At 37.9% G+C, this 17,214-nt stretch overlaps 1 long non-coding RNA gene across 1 annotated transcript in view; it reads left to right on the top strand.

The window, feature by feature from the left end:
* The window catches only part of LOC102481513 (uncharacterized), a 95,241-nt gene that overhangs the window by 19,499 nt on the left and 58,528 nt on the right, over positions 1 to 17,214 (top strand). Inside the window, exons 3-4 of the long non-coding RNA XR_336645.3 lie at positions 4,092 to 4,159; positions 7,076 to 7,189. This is a non-coding gene — a long non-coding RNA (uncharacterized LOC102481513). The remainder of the gene's footprint in view (positions 1 to 4,091; positions 4,160 to 7,075; positions 7,190 to 17,214) is intronic.

Raw genomic sequence — 17,214 nt, 5'->3', positions numbered from 1 at the left:
TGGGGTGATTTTTCAAGCCACTAGGTCCAGAACTCAAACTGTGGCTGGCCATATGGAAGTCCAGCAATATAACTGCTACACAATTTACTGGCCCCTTTAATAAAAATGTTGAAAGGTAGAAATAATGGAAGTATTGGGGCTGGCAGGTGGCATGGTTGTTAAGAGTACTGGACTCCCACATGGCCAACCATGGTTTGAGTCCTGAACCTGGTGGCTTTGCTTTCTGTCTCTCTATTTCTCTTGGTGTGTCCCTCTCTAGTCAAATTAAAATAAATAAATAAATAAAGCTAAATAAAATAATTATAAAAAAAACAGTGGAAATATGTATTGGGATGATGTTTATAGTATAATATTTTAAATAAGTGAGGGCAATTTTCTTTTTCCTAATTTTACTAATAATTTTTATTGAGAATTTGTGCTATACTTTGTCAAATCTCTCTATGAAATTTGTATTAATTTTCCTTTTCTGTTGAGATGATAAATGATGAATAGCATTTATGTATGAAATGTTAACTAACCTATCCTAATATTAACCCATCCTTACGTTCCTGGGGTCAATTTTAATACTACCTGGTTATGTTTGAACTGATACCATGACTAGGTAGGTTAGGACTGATCCCAGAAAAGGAAGGATGGGTATACACACACACATACACACACACACACACACACACACACACACACGAGGGGACTTCAAAAGTTCATGGGAAAAATGGAATTAAAAAATAAAAGTAAAAAATATAAACTTTATTTCTCAACATAAGTTCTATTGAGTTTGAGATACGTTTTAAAATTTTTTTGAGAGGTTTTCGCTATAGGGTGTGTGTGCTCGCCAGACAGACAGAGAGAGACAGAGAGACAAAAAGCGAGAAATCACCCCCCAGGGGGCATGGCCATGCTGCAGTCCCTTCTCCATTCTACTCTCAGGATCTTGGGCACGCACGCACACGCGCCCGGTGTGAGTTTAAGCCACCGAGTCCAGGATGCGAACTGCGGTTGACTACGTGGGAGTCCAGCGACATAGCCATTACACTAACTGCTGTTCCCAAGTTTGAGATACTTTTCTAGGTGATGATACTGGTCATTGAGTTTATTCCTAAAGACCTGAAGATTTTAGGAACTTTACCACATTAATGCAGTCCTTTGTTACATTATTAACTATAAAAAAAAGGTGTCCTTTAAAGATTTTTTTTTTTTTTAGAGAGAGATTTTTGCAATAGGGCACATAGCACTTGCGAGAGAGAGAGAGATTGAGAGTGAGAACTCACCCCTGGGAGAGGAAGGCCATACCACAATCCCTTCTCCTCCATTCTCTTCTTGGGATTTTGGCCATGCACACACACACGCCTGGTGTGAGTTTTAAGCTGCTGGATCTGGGACTCAAACCACGGTTGACTATGTGGGAATCCAGCTTCGTAACCATTATGCCACCTACTAAGATTCAGAACAAAAAGAAGTCCAGAGGAGCCAAGTCAGAACTCTAAGATGGATAGTTAATGGTTTTCCATTGAAACTCACAAATTGCTCTTCTCTGGTGAGACTAATAAGCAAGAATATGTAGCCTAGCCGCTGTTGAAGCTTTTCTGCTAAAGCTTTTGCTGACCTTCTCATAATAAGCAGATGTTATAGCTCATTAGCCTTCCAGAAAGTCAACAAGCTAAATGCATTGAGCATCTCTTTATTGCCATGACCTTTGCACTTGGCCATTCTGCTGTTTTGACCGGACCACTCTCGGCAGTCATTCCTCTGCTTGTGCTTGTCTTTGTGATTGTAACAGTAGAGTCATGTGTCATGTCCTGTTACAAGTCTTCCAGAAATGCTTCAGGGTCTTAATCCGACTTGTTTAAATCTTTTTATGGAAACCTCTGCTCTTACCTGTTGCTGGTCTGGGCACAACAGTTTCAGTACCCACTATGTCGGAAGTGTGCTCAAACTTTAAGTTTTTAGTCAGTTAGTGCAAGCTGAACCAATTGAAATATCTATATCTGGGACTCCCATTGTGTGTGTGTGTGTGTGTGTGTGTGTGATAAGAACACCTAAAATCAACTCTCTGCAAGGTTCTAGCATACAATAAAATATCACAGCTATAGTATTCATATTTTACCTGAGAGCTCTTAACTGTCTTTCACTAGAGCATATGTTTCAAGAAGACTGGGAGTTTCATACTGTTGTTTTGTTTTTTCACTGTTCTGTCCTTATAATCTACCACAATTGCTGAATACAGTAGAAACTCAATACATATTTGTTGAATGAGTGAACTGACAGAATAGATGGTTTAGTTAATCTTGCATTTAAGACACTGAGAATATGAGAGCAGGATTATGGGAATCTTGTGTTACTTCCAGTTTGTGGAGAAATTTATTTCTTGAGCTACCTGAATGCTACTGTTTGGATGTAGTTTGTTTCCTCCAAAACTCATGTTGAAACTTGATTCTCTGTATGCGGTGGTGTTGGGAGGTGGGTCCTTTAAAGGTCTCCATGACTGAGCTACATCTCATGGAGACTAATTTAGTTACCTGCAGAATGGGCTGTTATAAAGTGAGCCTGGCACCACCCCTCACTCTCCCTGTGCCTGCTCACTGCTTCCACATGTGCTTCTCCTATGTGAGGCCCTCACCATGGTATGACTGACACGGTGAGAGTCTTCCCCAGGTGTGACTGTCTGACCTTGAATTTCTCAGCCACTACAATGGTGAGCCAAAATAAACCTCTTTCTTTATCAATTATAGCGTCAGGTATTCTGATAAAGCAACAGAAAGTGGTTTAGGACACTCAGTGACTGTTACTCAACCATGTACTTGGCCTGAGGCAAGGTCACATTTGGAATATGCTTTTTATATAAGTGCTGTTCAACTCTGCAAAGGAAATATTGGGGAGGGGTCGACTGGCAGGCAGGAAGCACAGTTAAAGCCTAGTTTGTTTCTTACAGTCAAAGCCTAGTTGAGTTGTTGAGTTTCTCAAGTGGTGTGTGTTTCACAAGACCTAAGGTTATTTAAATTATGTTTTCCAAAATGGAGAGGAACTGAGGATATTAAACTGGGTGCTATTTAGAGACAGAAAGTTCTTCTTTTATTGAGTCTTTATCACTGTATCTTTCTTTTCTTTTCTTTTTTTCAGATTTACATATCTCTCATCTTCTTTTTTTAAAAAGGTGTTTTGTTTTGTTTTTGTTTGTTTGTTTTTTGCCTTTTCTTTGTACAGCTTCTTTATCTACGGAGAAAAAAATTAGTTATACAGATGATTATTTTTCTTGTAGGAAGGTTTCCTGCATTGTCGTCTTCTCCCCTCCCCATTCTGTGTTAGAGTGGAGTGGATTCCTTTAGCATAGATTAGAGCTTTAGTGCCACAGAAGACCACTTTGTACAGAGACAGTTTCTATTGTGCTAACATGTCTGTTTCTCTTGTACATACACCTAAGACATGACACACATATGTATAAATCAATGTCTGTAAACATTTGACTTAAAACCAGACTTTTGTAATGCTGTTTATCCAGAAGGTAAGACACAGTATGCCTCTCCTTATGGGTGTATTTATTATTGCTCATGCATTATCACTGTTTCCTATCGATTTGCCAATTTGTTTCCTGCTGCCTTTGAAGTCCTAAAGATTGATGCTGCATGGAGGTCTAATTACCCAAGCTTTTCCCAATTACGTTTTCAATGCATTTCTTTCTAAATGCCTGAAGCTTATGGCACTTCCCCAAATTGCTTGCTCAGCCCTGGTGCTTACTCAGCACATCTCCTTTCTACAGGCATGTCACCTTCGATGAAGTCTCACTTTCCCTGCAGAACACTTCAAATTTGCATTTACAGATCTCAGCCAAATCCTGCCCTTCCTTCGCCCTTGGAATTGCATGTTAGGTTTCTTTACCATGAAGGGGCCATAACTTACAGAGATCTGGTCAGAACATGTAAAGAGACTAATGGGAAGAGAGCTGTTGATGTATAATCTACTTTTAAACTTTCTTGTTAAACCACATAAATTATGTTTTCCAATATAAAAGTGTCATGTGATTTCTTAGGAGTTGGGTCTGTACAGAAAGTGCTTCTTAATTAATAATTTATTTAAACATTCTTTTCTCTAAAAAGTGGTGCTGGAAACGGAAGAGCTAGCTGCATTCCCATTTCCCCAAAGGAACGGCTGAAGAGAGCAGTAGGTAGGTATATTTCACATACGATATTTAACAATATTTAGGAAAAGATGACAGAAACAAGAAAAACATAGCCTTGAGCATCAGCTTAGATTCTAGATTCTAGAAGATCTGTTTCTGCTGGTCCCTAGGAATGATACAATTCACAGTGCTGGTCCCCATTTTAAGGGAACTATGTTATGAATGAGAGCTGAGCATTTTTAGAGGCCTCATAAGAAATTGATAGAACAAGTAAATAAAATATATAGCAATATTTAGGAAACTAAATAGCAGATCAATAAATGTGAGTGTGTATTATGCATAAATGCAGGTATCTTTTTATACAACAAACAGAATACATGTTCATTTTGAACACTCATAGGCTATTCTGGAATTCAAGGGGGCTAGATGGTGGCACACTGGTAAAACGTGATGTCTGTAAGGCTGACCACATGGGGAGGTTCTGAGTTCATGTCCTGAGATGTCCCTGAGTAGTCTGGGCATCTGCATGCCTACAGCCCAGAGATGGCTAAAGGTTAGGAGTAGGTCATGGCATCAAGACCTTGTTGGGAATACTGTCTCTGTTTATCTTTCTCTGTCTCTGTCACTCATGCAAGTAATAAATAATCTAAAAACAAAGTGTCAAACATTAATAATGTGCTATTATAGCTCTTCCTAAAAAAAACCCTAGTAGTTTTAAAAGATTAGTATCACACAGACTAGATTGCCTAACCAGAATGAATAATGAACTGAGAAATATGAAAAATTCTGTGACACTAAGAACATTTTTTGAAAGATTTCTGCCCTAGTCCACATGTGTTCACTGGAGGAGGAGAGAGACAGACAGACAGACAGACAGACATGGCTATGCTGTAATCCTTTCTTCTCCATTCTCCTCCGTGGATCTTGGGCATGCACAAGCACACATGCCCAGCATGATTTTCAAGTCACTGGGTCTGGGACTCGAACCACAGTCAGCCATGTGAGAGTCCAGTGACATAATCCCTATGTCATCCTTTGGTCCCTAGGAACCTATTTTAAAAACCCATAAATAATGATCTAGTTAAAGTAAACTTCAGTATGTAAATTGTTAAATTTTCAGAACTGAGTAACAAGAAAAACATGATATGTGTGAAATGCTGTTAATATGGTACTTTGGGAAGAAACTGTTAGATTCTAGCCGTTTTTTTCATGTACCAAAAATGAAAAATTTAGCTAAACATTTTTTCAAGGAGACAGAAAAATGGCAACAGAGTAAATCTAAAAAAAATAGTAATAAAAAAAATAGTAGCAGCAGATATCAATTCTCATCAACCAGATTGACAGACAGTTATAAAATTGTACCAGCAAGGATGCTGGCAAGAGGGACCCTCAGTCACTGCTGCTGAGATCAAACTCTGAAGAGCCACTTGGCAGTTACACACACACACACACACACACATGCACACTCTTACCTATCTGTATATATGAATGTATATACATACATGTATCTTATAATTTCATCTTTAGTATAGACTAAGAAACCCAAAACTCTTTTTTTTTTTTTTTTGGTAGTTTTACCATAGAGCATGTGTTTTTGCCCTAGAGAGAAATGGAGGGGGAGAGAGAGAGAGAGAGAGGGAGAAAGAGAGAGAGACAGAGGGGGATAGAAAGTGAGAAATCACTCCCCCCTCCTCCCCAGGGAGAATGGCCACACTGTAATTCCTTCTCCTTCATTCTCCTCTTGGGAGTTTGGGGATGCATGCATATCATCTGATGTGATTTAAATCTGCCAGATGTGGGACTCAAACCTCACAGTCAACCATATGGGATCCAGCTGCCTTAACTTGCATGCCACCTGCTGGCCCCAAACCCAAACTCTCACAACATTCTTTTATTCATTTGTTGTGTAAGAATGTTCACTACAGTGTTGTTTCAGGTAAACTGATGGAAATATTTTAGAATGAAGTGTATGGCACAGTAAACTTCATGTATTTTATCTAAAATTTTAACTATGTATTCTCTAAGTGAGAGAGACAGAAAAAAAGGAGAGACAGAGACACAGCACCTCTAAGAGATTCTTGACTCCACAATGCTGACATATTTAGGGAGGTCTTCTGATACAAACCCAAAATATCCCCGTGATGGTCAGCCTTTCAGTGATATGTTTTATTTACTACTGCACCACTATCTGGCCCCTAAATTTTATATATTTAAAAAAATATATAAGACAACATTATATTTCTGTGAATAAATATACCTGAATAAATATACAGTTGATGATTAGAAATTGTATTCATTAAAAAGCCAAGCAGCTTTACTGAAGTATTCAAATATAGAGACTCAAATTAGATCAAAGTTTATTTCTTAACTAAAAATACAGAGGTGAGTAGGTGGGTGCTGTCTGAGTAGCTCTATGGTTAATACCTGGCTTCCAGGGTGATACCACATCCTCCTTTTCAGATCTAAGACAGCTAGCAGGACTTTTTGTTCCATCAGAACCCTTGAGCATGTTTATTCTCATTAAGCTGTTTTCCATTTGACTGTCTGCAATGTGTTATAATAAATGAGGGACTATCACAATGACTACCCAAGTACCTGGGGTTTTCAAAACATTCCTAAGAAATGCATAGTATAAAACACAAATTTAAAAAAATGTTTACATCAAAATAAACTTGCATTTTAATGACTTTTTCTACAAACTTTTGGATGTACCTTTGCATAAACCATTTCTTTCATATTTTCTTTCAATGAAAACCAATATTAAAAGATAAAAATATTTTTAATCCTCAAGGCTTTGAAGTTTATGAAACAGTTTTGTGCACATTAACTCATTTATTTTGTTTGGGAACTTGAATGTGAATCATTCATAATGCATAAGTCGTAATGCACAGCCTAGAAAAAAATGTGCTACTCCTGCATCTTCCTGCTAAACTAGTTCCTCTTGCCTGTTTATCTTCATAGAACGGACACAAGTTGGACAGAATTAAAAACCTGCAGGGCCATCAAAGATATGTCCAGCAGACGGGTACGGAAACCCTCCTTCTGCAATAATAGAAGCAAAAGCCTAACTAGCTGGTAAGACAATTCCTGGTGTGCAGTGTGTGAGTGGTAGAATATCTCATGTTCAGTCCATACTGGCTCTATTAACTCATTCATCGATCGGTCAATTCATCCATGACTGTATGTCCCATCAGTAGAGCTTGCAGCAGTTTGGTGGTGTTCCACGGGATGTGTCTGTCTATGTTTAAGCATCTTGTTCTGTGTTAAAGGATGCAAAGAAGCAGGAAAGAAAAAAAAAAGATACAGGGATTAGCTTTTTTGCTTTTTTTTTTTTTTTTTTGGAGCAGTTTTTGCTATAGGGTGCTTGCACTTGCCAGAAAGACAGAAAGAGACAAAGAGAGACAGAGAGAAATTACCCCCCACGGGGGAGGGCCATACTGCAAGCCCTACTCCTCCATTCTCCTCTCAGGATCTTGGGCACGCACACACACATGCCCAGTATGAGTTTAAGCCACCGGGTCTGGGACTTGAACTGCGATCGACTACATGGAAGTCCAGTGACATAACCATTACGCCAACTGCTATTCCCAGCATTGTTTTTTTTTTTTTTTTAATAAAAAATTTCCAAAAGAGCATGTACCCTGTACCCTTGCTAGGGGTGCTACAGGGGGATAGAGAGAGAGAAAAAATGAGAAAGCCCTCCTTGCCACTGGGTATGGCCTTGCCGCAATCCCTCTCCTATATTCTTCCTTTGGGCACATGTGTGCATTTATCTACTGTAGTTCTCGAGCTTCAGGGTCTGGGACTCGAGCTATGCAGTTGAGAATTCAGCTGTCTTAACTACCATGCTATTAGCTGGCCCAGGAATTAGTATTCTTTACAAGCAACTCAAGAAAATGTTCTTGCAAGTTTGCCAAAACTTATTTATAAGGCTTGGATAGTATTTGCCCATATTACTGTGGATAGTGTGATCAGTTTAAGTTATTTAATTTACCGGGTTTTCTCTTTGAAGGCAATATAAGACTAACTGGCATTGACCCTGATTTTATTTATACTTGTGCTGTGATTAATAGCACAGAATAGTTCACTTTATTTTCTCTGTCAGAGTATTTTTTTTGATAAATGAGTTGCCTTGGTCATGCAATCTGGATCTTGCTCCTCAATTTTCTCAGTCAGAGTATTACCTTTGAACAACACAGAGATTTGCTGGTGACCAATCATGTGAATGAAGCCATAAAATAAAGAATACTAATATAGACACAGCATAATTTTCAAGCCACTGGGTCCAGGACTTAAACCCTGGTCACCCACATGGGAGTGAGTCCAGTGTCTTAACCACTACTCTACCTGTTGGTCTCTACTTAAAACTTTTTAAATTTATATTATTATTTTTGGAGCAGTTTTTGCTATAGGGTGCTTGCACTTGCCAGAAAGACAGAAAGAGACAAAGAGAGACAGAGAGAAATTACCCCCCACGGGGGAGGGCCATACTGCAAGCCCTACTCCTCCATTCTCCTCTCAGGATCTTGGGCACGCACACACACATGCCCAGTATGAGTTTAAGCCACCGGGTCTGGGACTTGAACTGCGATCGACTACATGGAAGTCCAGTGACATAACCATTACGCCAACTGCTATTCCCAGCATTGTTTTTTTTTTTTTTTAATAAAAAATTTCCAAAAGAGCATGTACCCTGTACCCTTGCTAGGGGTGCTACAGGGGGATAGAGAGAGAGAAAAAATGAGAAAGCCCTCCTTGCCACTGGGTATGGCCTTGCCGCAATCCCTCTCCTATATTCTTCCTTTGGGCACATGTGTGCATTTATCTACTGTAGTTCTCGAGCTTCAGGGTCTGGGACTCGAGCTATGCAGTTGAGAATTCAGCTGTCTTAACTACCATGCTATTAGCTGGCCCAGGAATTAGTATTCTTTACAAGCAACTCAAGAAAATGTTCTTGCAAGTTTGCCAAAACTTATTTATAAGGCTTGGATAGTATTTGCCCATATTACTGTGGATAGTGTGATCAGTTTAAGTTATTTAATTTACCGGGTTTTCTCTTTGAAGGCAATATAAGACTAACTGGCATTGACCCTGATTTTATTTATACTTGTGCTGTGATTAATAGCACAGAATAGTTCACTTTATTTTCTCTGTCAGAGTATTTTTTTTGATAAATGAGTTGCCTTGGTCATGCAATCTGGATCTTGCTCCTCAATTTTCTCAGTCAGAGTATTACCTTTGAACAACACAGAGATTTGCTGGTGACCAATCATGTGAATGAAGCCATAAAATAAAGAATACTAATATAGACACACACACACAAAAAAAAACCTTTTCTTGATGCACTTTCTCCTAAATATGAGGACTATTTCTCTCTCTTCTGCCTATTAGTGGTTTTATAATAAATTTTCCTCTCAATGTAAGTCACCATTAAATGTGAGCCCTGAGGACTGGCATGTGCAATTTTATCATTAAAATGGTGAGAGATGCAATTGAACGAGATCATGGACTCTGGTCAGCTGCTTTCTTGATAAGGAAAATTGCTCTAATGATATTAGGGTGCTCAGAATCTGGATTGGGGCCCTGTGGCAGGCGTAGACCACGTAGGTAGCCATAGGCCTGCACCTCTCAGTGTGGTTATGCCAAATTCCCAAACCTGGACACAGCCTAAGGGGACAGACATAAGTGGCAGGATGATAACCTGAATATTTACCAGCCTTCCTAGGTAATCACTTTGTCCTAAGTCCATGCTGAAAAAAAGAATGCTTGATGTAAAAGGGATCTAGACTGTGTAATTTAGAGCTGTAACCTCTCTGTCTGTCAGATTATTGTTGAGCTAGATGCAAAAGAGATTATTTTCCCAATGGCGATACTGAGACTTCTTGTTACTGGTAATATTCTTTCCATTTCTGTGGAAGTAGAAGCAGCTCCCCTCCCAGACCAGAGTCCCTGAGAAGATAGACCCGGCTTCATTGAAACTAATGTCCCTTAGTGGAGTGGTTAAGCATTTTGCATTAGAAGCTAAATCCCACATGGCTAATCAGGGTTCAAATCCCAGCCCAGAAGCTTGAAAAACACATTGAGTGCATATGAGTACATGCCCCAAATCCTCACAGGATAGAGAAATGGAGGGTAAAGGATTGTGGCTTGACTGCACCCCACTGAGGAATGCTTTCTCTCCCTCTTTCTGTCTTTATCTGGCAAGTGCATGCCCTCTCTGACAATTATATCTAAGTATTAATGTCCCCAGACTTAGCATTGAGTTCCTCTGAAAGTGACACTTTAAGTATCTTAAGTATGTCTGTGCCAGATGGAATAATGAGGAAGTAAGTACCTTTACTTCCACCTGCTGTTGTTACCATCTGAAGTTTTCTACATGAGCTATTTTTTCTAGATACCTAAAAACTTACTGACTAAAGACATTCAAGTTTTCTTTAATATTTACTAGTGACAGTTTATGCAAATATCGTCTAACATCTCTTCTTCTGTAACAGAAGTGGATAGATCCAGAACTCTTCTCACATAGAGTGTAACAGTCCAGGTCAGGGTGGTGGCAGGATGGGACAACCAGAGCAGGAGAATGGATCCTACTGTGAGCCAGCAGCAGAAAAAGGCTGCCAGGGACAGTGGGAATCAGTGTGAAACCCAGTAAGTGACCTGCTGGTGACTGGAGGAGCCACAGCAGGTAGGTTTAACAGGAAGCAGTCCTTCCAAGTCCAGGTAGATGAGACAACAGCACCAGGGGGCTCTGACCAGAAGGAAGAGGGATTGGGCCACAGAGAGAAAGCAGGTGCCAGGGAAAACTAGAAAATGAGATGGAATCTCAGAGGACCTGGAGCGCTGAATCCTTCACTAGTAGGCACGCATGTGGAATACAATCCAGGAGCAGTGAGAATGGAATAAGAAAGTCGGTACGACTTCTCGAATCCCCGTTGTCTAAGTGTAGGATGAATCCAAGTCTGCCAGGTTGGAATTTGGAAAGTACTGAAGCTGGTAGTAATATTCCATGGGGTAAAATAGCAAAGGTTAGCCATGGTAAGCTAATAGCTCCATGGGTGAATGTTATGAACCAACTTCTTCATTCAAACTCTGGTGTGGAGAGGTCATTGGTATGTACCTATCTATATCATCACAGATCTGTCATCTTTATCTGTCATTAATTATGTCTCACTGTTCCCAGAGTTCTATATATGTAGATATAGATAACATTTGGGCACATTTTGGGGTTTCTCCTTCATTATTGATTGTCAGCTGTCTCTTGTCCCTGAGCAGGTGTTTTGAGCTGTGTTTTCCTTCTTTCTAATTTATGCCTTCTAATCTGTCATGGGTGGGAAAACCAGTCAACCAAGCCCTGCTGACCTGTCAATAAGCAACACCTTGGTATTAGTTCATGGCACCTGTGCAAGGATCATTTAATCTGGAAGATGCATCCAGAGATCGCTTAACTTGGAAGATGCAGCAAGAATAGTTATTCATTTTTTTTTTTTGGAGAGGTTTTTGCTATAGGGCGCGTGCGCTCACCAGACAGACAGAGAGACAGAAAGCGAGAAATCACCCCCCAGGGGGGATGGACATACTGCAATCCCTTCTTCTCCATTCTCCTCTCGGGATCTTGGGCATGCACGCACACGTGCCCGGCGTGAGTTTTTAAGCCACCGGGTCCGGGACTCAAACCGCGGTTGACTACGGGGGAGTCCAGGGACATAGCCATTACACTAACTGCTGGTCCCCCAAGAATAATTATTCTTAAGATTATGTAGAGAAATTCTTGTAAAAAGAAATAGCAGAAAGATCATGCCTCAAGTCTTCGTGGTTTATATAGGAGTGTTTCTCAAGTTTATACTGACATTTTAGTAATAGTTATGCTTTACCTCCCAAAGATACTCCTTTGACTCAATAACAAGTCCTTGCCTTGGAATAATTTATAGTTGTAGTGGAGAAGGTGGCAGTTCATCAAACTAGAATATTTCTTTGTAGAAAATTCCTTCTGATGTGTTTAACATCTAGGCTAATATTAAATTAATTATACCATTTGCCTACAAGAGTTTTTCTTGACTAATAATGAATCTGTAGTGGCTGTTATTTTGACGTTTGACAGGATATCACAAAGTTACCCAAGAGGTACAATGTGTTGCTCACATTCTGTAATTCTTTGTGTTCCGTCCAAAAAGAAACAAAAATAGCATCAACAAGGATAACTAATAGGAGTGGAAAGATTGGTATAGGAAAGTATGAAATTAAGCAGTTAAAATTTTATAATCAAATGGTTTAAATGTTTCCCACCATTTTATTTTCTTTCTCATTGTTTCTAGTTTTTCTCATGCCTATCATTCACTTTGTTCTTATTCATTTTCTTCTTTCTTATATTTTATCCTTATTTTCAGTTTTCTGTCTTTCTTTGAGTAACACATTCCCTTTAAATGCACTTCATCATTATTTTACCTTATCCCATTATTCTACCTCTTTCATATTATATTTATTGAGTTTTGGATTATATCTATTCAAAAGCTACATCAAGGACCAAATAAAGCAAAGCTCAGCAGCAATTCAAAGATGAAAAATAATATGTTACAACTGCTAACCTCAAAGAAATATTTTGCATACATCAGTCTGTAACCTGACCTCAGAGTCAGCCATCTGGGCATTTTGCCTGGCTGAGAGGGACAGAGCTGTGGAGGATGGAGAGGGTGCATGTCTGTCTTCTATCTGCAGGAATTTGCTTGTGTTCTTTTAGGGGTAGCAATGGGAGGGAATACATGTGAGACCATTAAGAATGAGCTGGTGTAATTGCTGGAAACTTGGTGAGAATTCCTAAGAAAATATTTATCTATGGGCAGCAATTTAACTTTTATAAGTGATGGTGATACCTTTAATAACTAACATTAAGTTATAGGTGTTTTTAAATGCCCAGTGTATCAATCTTGCTTGTGCTTTTATAACTACCATACATTATTAGTCAGTCCCAAGATTTCTCTTTTAGATCAGAAAAAAAAATGCTTGGTTTGGTACAGTGTAACTACAATAATTATTTTTTTAATTATTTTTTAATTTATTTATTTTAAATTCATTCACTATATATCATTGCAGCATACAAAATGAGTTTTCCCATCCATAGTACACTGTACATTGGCTCAATCAAAGCTAGTACTGTACATGATATCTTCAACAAATAATTTTCCACTTCTTGTTTCATATATTTTGCTTCATTTTTCCCCCTTGATTTCCTCCCATTCACCCTCTGCCATTTTCTACCCTCCTTCCTCACTGCAATAATATTTGATTAAATGTCACTTTCTCTTTGCGTCTGGATCTTTTGAAGTCTATCTAAACTTGTTTTGGATCATAGACCCTACTTATAAATGTAAAAACAGAAATACCTTTTTTTGCATGATAAAAATTATTACTTTGATTAAAAAGGCATATTCTTTTATGGTTTCAGTAATGAGAGGAAATGTAAGGCTAATTTTAACATTTCTATTAAATATGTTTAACTGTTAAAAACATTGGAAATGCAAAGTTAATTTTGATTAAAAAAAAGAGTGGTAGGAAGTGACTAAAACTCAGATAACTACAATTCATTTTTAAGATTCTTTCCTTCGTGTTCTCAGTGGGAAGAGTTTACCACATTGTTCTGTCAAAAATAACCATTGAAGTGTATTAGATGTGCTGCTGATGGAGATGTTAGTGACAATAATGCAGCAACAATAGCCCAGGCTCTTCCTTACCCATTCTAATTCTTATCCAGAATACCACCTTGATTTCCTGTTTTCCCAGCAGGTAACACTGCATGCAAAGAAAGCACAATGCTGCTACTTATGATGAAGATATGAAATATCTGTGAAGAAGTCAGTCATGTAGCTATTCACTCTAGCTTGGGCTCAGAATACTGGTTATATAAAGACTTCTCTCCTATGTGACATGGGATTCTATACCAGCTTGGGGGCAGAGTAGTTATGTGAAGCTTAGCAAAGCCTTTTTATCCACTAAAGGGGCAGTTTCCTCATTTGTAAAGTGAAGAATTGCAATAGGTGATTGCACATTTCCTTCTAAATGTAGTATTTGGTGATTTAGATGTAATAGGTAGTGAAATATAGTAGTTTTTTAATTTTCTTTTTTAGTTTCTAAAATCCTTTTAAAATGTAAATCAGTACAGTTTTACTTTTTAAATAATGGTATTAGGAATCCTGTGGACTTGTCCCCAGTGAAACAATAATGTGGCAAAAAATGTATATATATAAAAACAGTTAGTGAAAAATCTCTGGAAATTATTTTAAGCATATTCAGCAAATGAAGAAACATTCATTTGGGAGAAAAATATCTACAAATCTTGGTAAGAAGAGTGAGAGTCTGAGGCACTTGAGCCATGATCCACTCCTTCCCTCTGCCTCTCAGCCCCCATCAGATCTGCATGATTGAGTGACCCCCCCTCCCGTGAGTGTGGCCAAAAGTTGAGTCTCCATTTGCATCCAGTTCCTAATCTGAAAAGGATTAGGTCCAACAGTATATCTCAAATTCTGGCAAAATTCTGATCAGGAGCTTAAGAGATCTCTTCTTTCATTCATTCCCCATGCATAGAGTGCACCCTCTACTGCAGGCATGGCAAGCCAAGAATATAGGGACTCATTGCTTTCAGCTCTAGGTTGCTGGTAGGGTATAGGTTCTATGCTGGTAAAGGGAAGGCTAGACAATAAGGTTCAAAAAACACTATTAAAAAATGAAAATACCAGATCTGTTAGCAGACTAGTGTCCAGAATGTATAAAGAACTCTTGCAACTCAATGCAAAAAGATGACATAGCTTAAAATGGGCAAAGGATCTGAGTATTCCTTCAAAGAAGATATAAAAACATAATGAACACATGAAAAGATTCTCAACATCATCATTGGGTTGTCAGAAAATTTACATAGAATAATACATCATAACTTTTCTGATGACCCAATATCTGAGAAAATAAATCAAAACTACAGTGAGCTAACACTTCACGCCCACTATCCTATGCTGATAAATCTACATCTAATATAAATCTACATCATCTATATCTATTTAGATCAGATAAAATACAATTTTTTTTAACTATATGGAGAAATTTGAACTACACCACTGGCAGGATTGTAAGATTATGCAATCACTTTGGAAAACAGTCTATTGTTTCCTCAGAAGTTTTAAAACAGTTCATATGACCCAAGAATTCCACCTCTAAGAAAAATGAAAATTCATGTCCACAGAAAAACTTATATAGAAATGTTCTTAGCAGCATTATTCATAACAGTAAAAAGTAGACAACCTCAATGTCCATTAGCTGATAATGAATAAACTGATTGTGGTATATCCATACATTAATTATTATTAATCAATAAAAAGAAATGAATTACTGATACATGCTACACTATGACAAGGATAAACCTCAAAAACATGCTAAGTTAAAGAAGCCAGTCACAAAAGACCACAGAAGATATACTACTTAAATGGAACACCTAGAATAGGGAAATCAACAGAGACAGAATGTTAGGTTCCCTAGGGCTGAGGTAGTGTCGCGGTAAAAGGGGAGCATTTACTAATGGACACACAGTTTCTTTAGGGATAATTAAAATATTCTAAAATTGATTTTTGTGATGGATGCACAACTCTGTGAATATACTAAAAGCACCTGAATTATGCATTATAAATTGTGAATAGTGTGGCATGAGAATTACATCTTAGAGCTTTTATGAAAATAATGTAAATTAGTACTTTGACTAATGTGTTATAAATTTATATTTTCTACTTTCTTATTTAACTCTGTGCTATTTATAGTATTATTACCACATCATTACCAATCACACTTTTATTAAGCTGAAATTACAATAATTTTCTTCATGGCTTTGGTGTATATTGTGTCTTAAAGACTGGAATATTGCATGTAAATTACTGCAATTTTGGATGCAAGGATTTCCCATTTTTTTGTTCCAGTACTTTTACAGGTTTTTTTTAAGTTAATTTTTTTTTATCTACCTAAAATTAGTATCTCTTTTTATAAAGCAAGGCCCAACATATTCTACTTTTAATTGCCACAGGGCACATGCTCTCTTCAGAGGGGCAGCATGGTATGGATTTAGGATAGATCAAAACCTCCTCTTCTCAAGGATTATCCCAGAATTCAGCCTCTGGGTTCTATACAATCTGGAGGCTACATTAGATAGTGGATATTCTTCAAAAGACACTAAACAAACCTTGTTACAGTGGGAAAAGGACTGCTAAATTGAAAAGTTATTGAATGGATTCCAACAAAAAGAAACAAAATCCAAGATACCTGATTCAAGGTCAACTGCTGTGATGGGAGGGATAATGGATTGACATTCTTGCTAATAAGCTGTGTTTTGGAAATGTTTTGTGGAAAATAGAAAAAGAAAAAATTATTTCCAGGTGGACATGCTGTATTGTTAGGTGACCAGCCAAGCTTTCAGCTGTAATGTCAGAGTTCAGCCATCAGCTCAGAAATGTTAGCCAGTCACGGTTGAAACAAACTTGACCCAGAGGAAAAGTATCAGCCATTTACCTACCCAAATTTCATTTTTCCATCTAGGTCAATGAGGTTAAAATTTTCAAGGAAATAAAGATGCAAGCTACCAGAATATGAAAATGAGGGTAAAATAACAAATTTGGTATGTGGAAGGACATCATAAGTATTTTCCTACTGAGTGAAAATAAAGTTGCATATTAATAAAATGTTGATTAACTAAGGAACAAAAGAATTAGTAAAGAATAGCAAATCTATTAAAATTAATATAGCTGCTCAATTTCACACCTAATTAGGTAAATGCCAATAAAAGTACAATAAAATGTTATTGTGACTAGTATAAAATATTTTAAAGTGTTATTATAGTTATCGCTTATGAAGGTATTAGGGAACAAATACCTCTACACACAACGGATGAGTTATTAAAATAATCTAGTTTTTTGAATGAAAATTGGCAATATCTAACAAAATGTAAAATAACATATACTTGGAACCAGGTGGTGGTACAGTGGTAGCACAACTGGACACACAAGCCAAACGTCTTGGGTTTGTGTCTCGGGATCTTGTCGAGATTTTGGATGTGCACACATAATGCCAGTCATCCA

This window comes from Tupaia chinensis, unplaced genomic scaffold, assembly GCF_000334495.1.
Source record: "Tupaia chinensis unplaced genomic scaffold, TupChi_1.0 Scaffold140548_1, whole genome shotgun sequence".
NCBI classification, from domain to species: Eukaryota; Metazoa; Chordata; class Mammalia; order Scandentia; family Tupaiidae; genus Tupaia; species Tupaia belangeri.
Note: the sequence above shows the minus strand (reverse complement) of the source record. Positions and strands in the feature narration are given on the sequence as shown.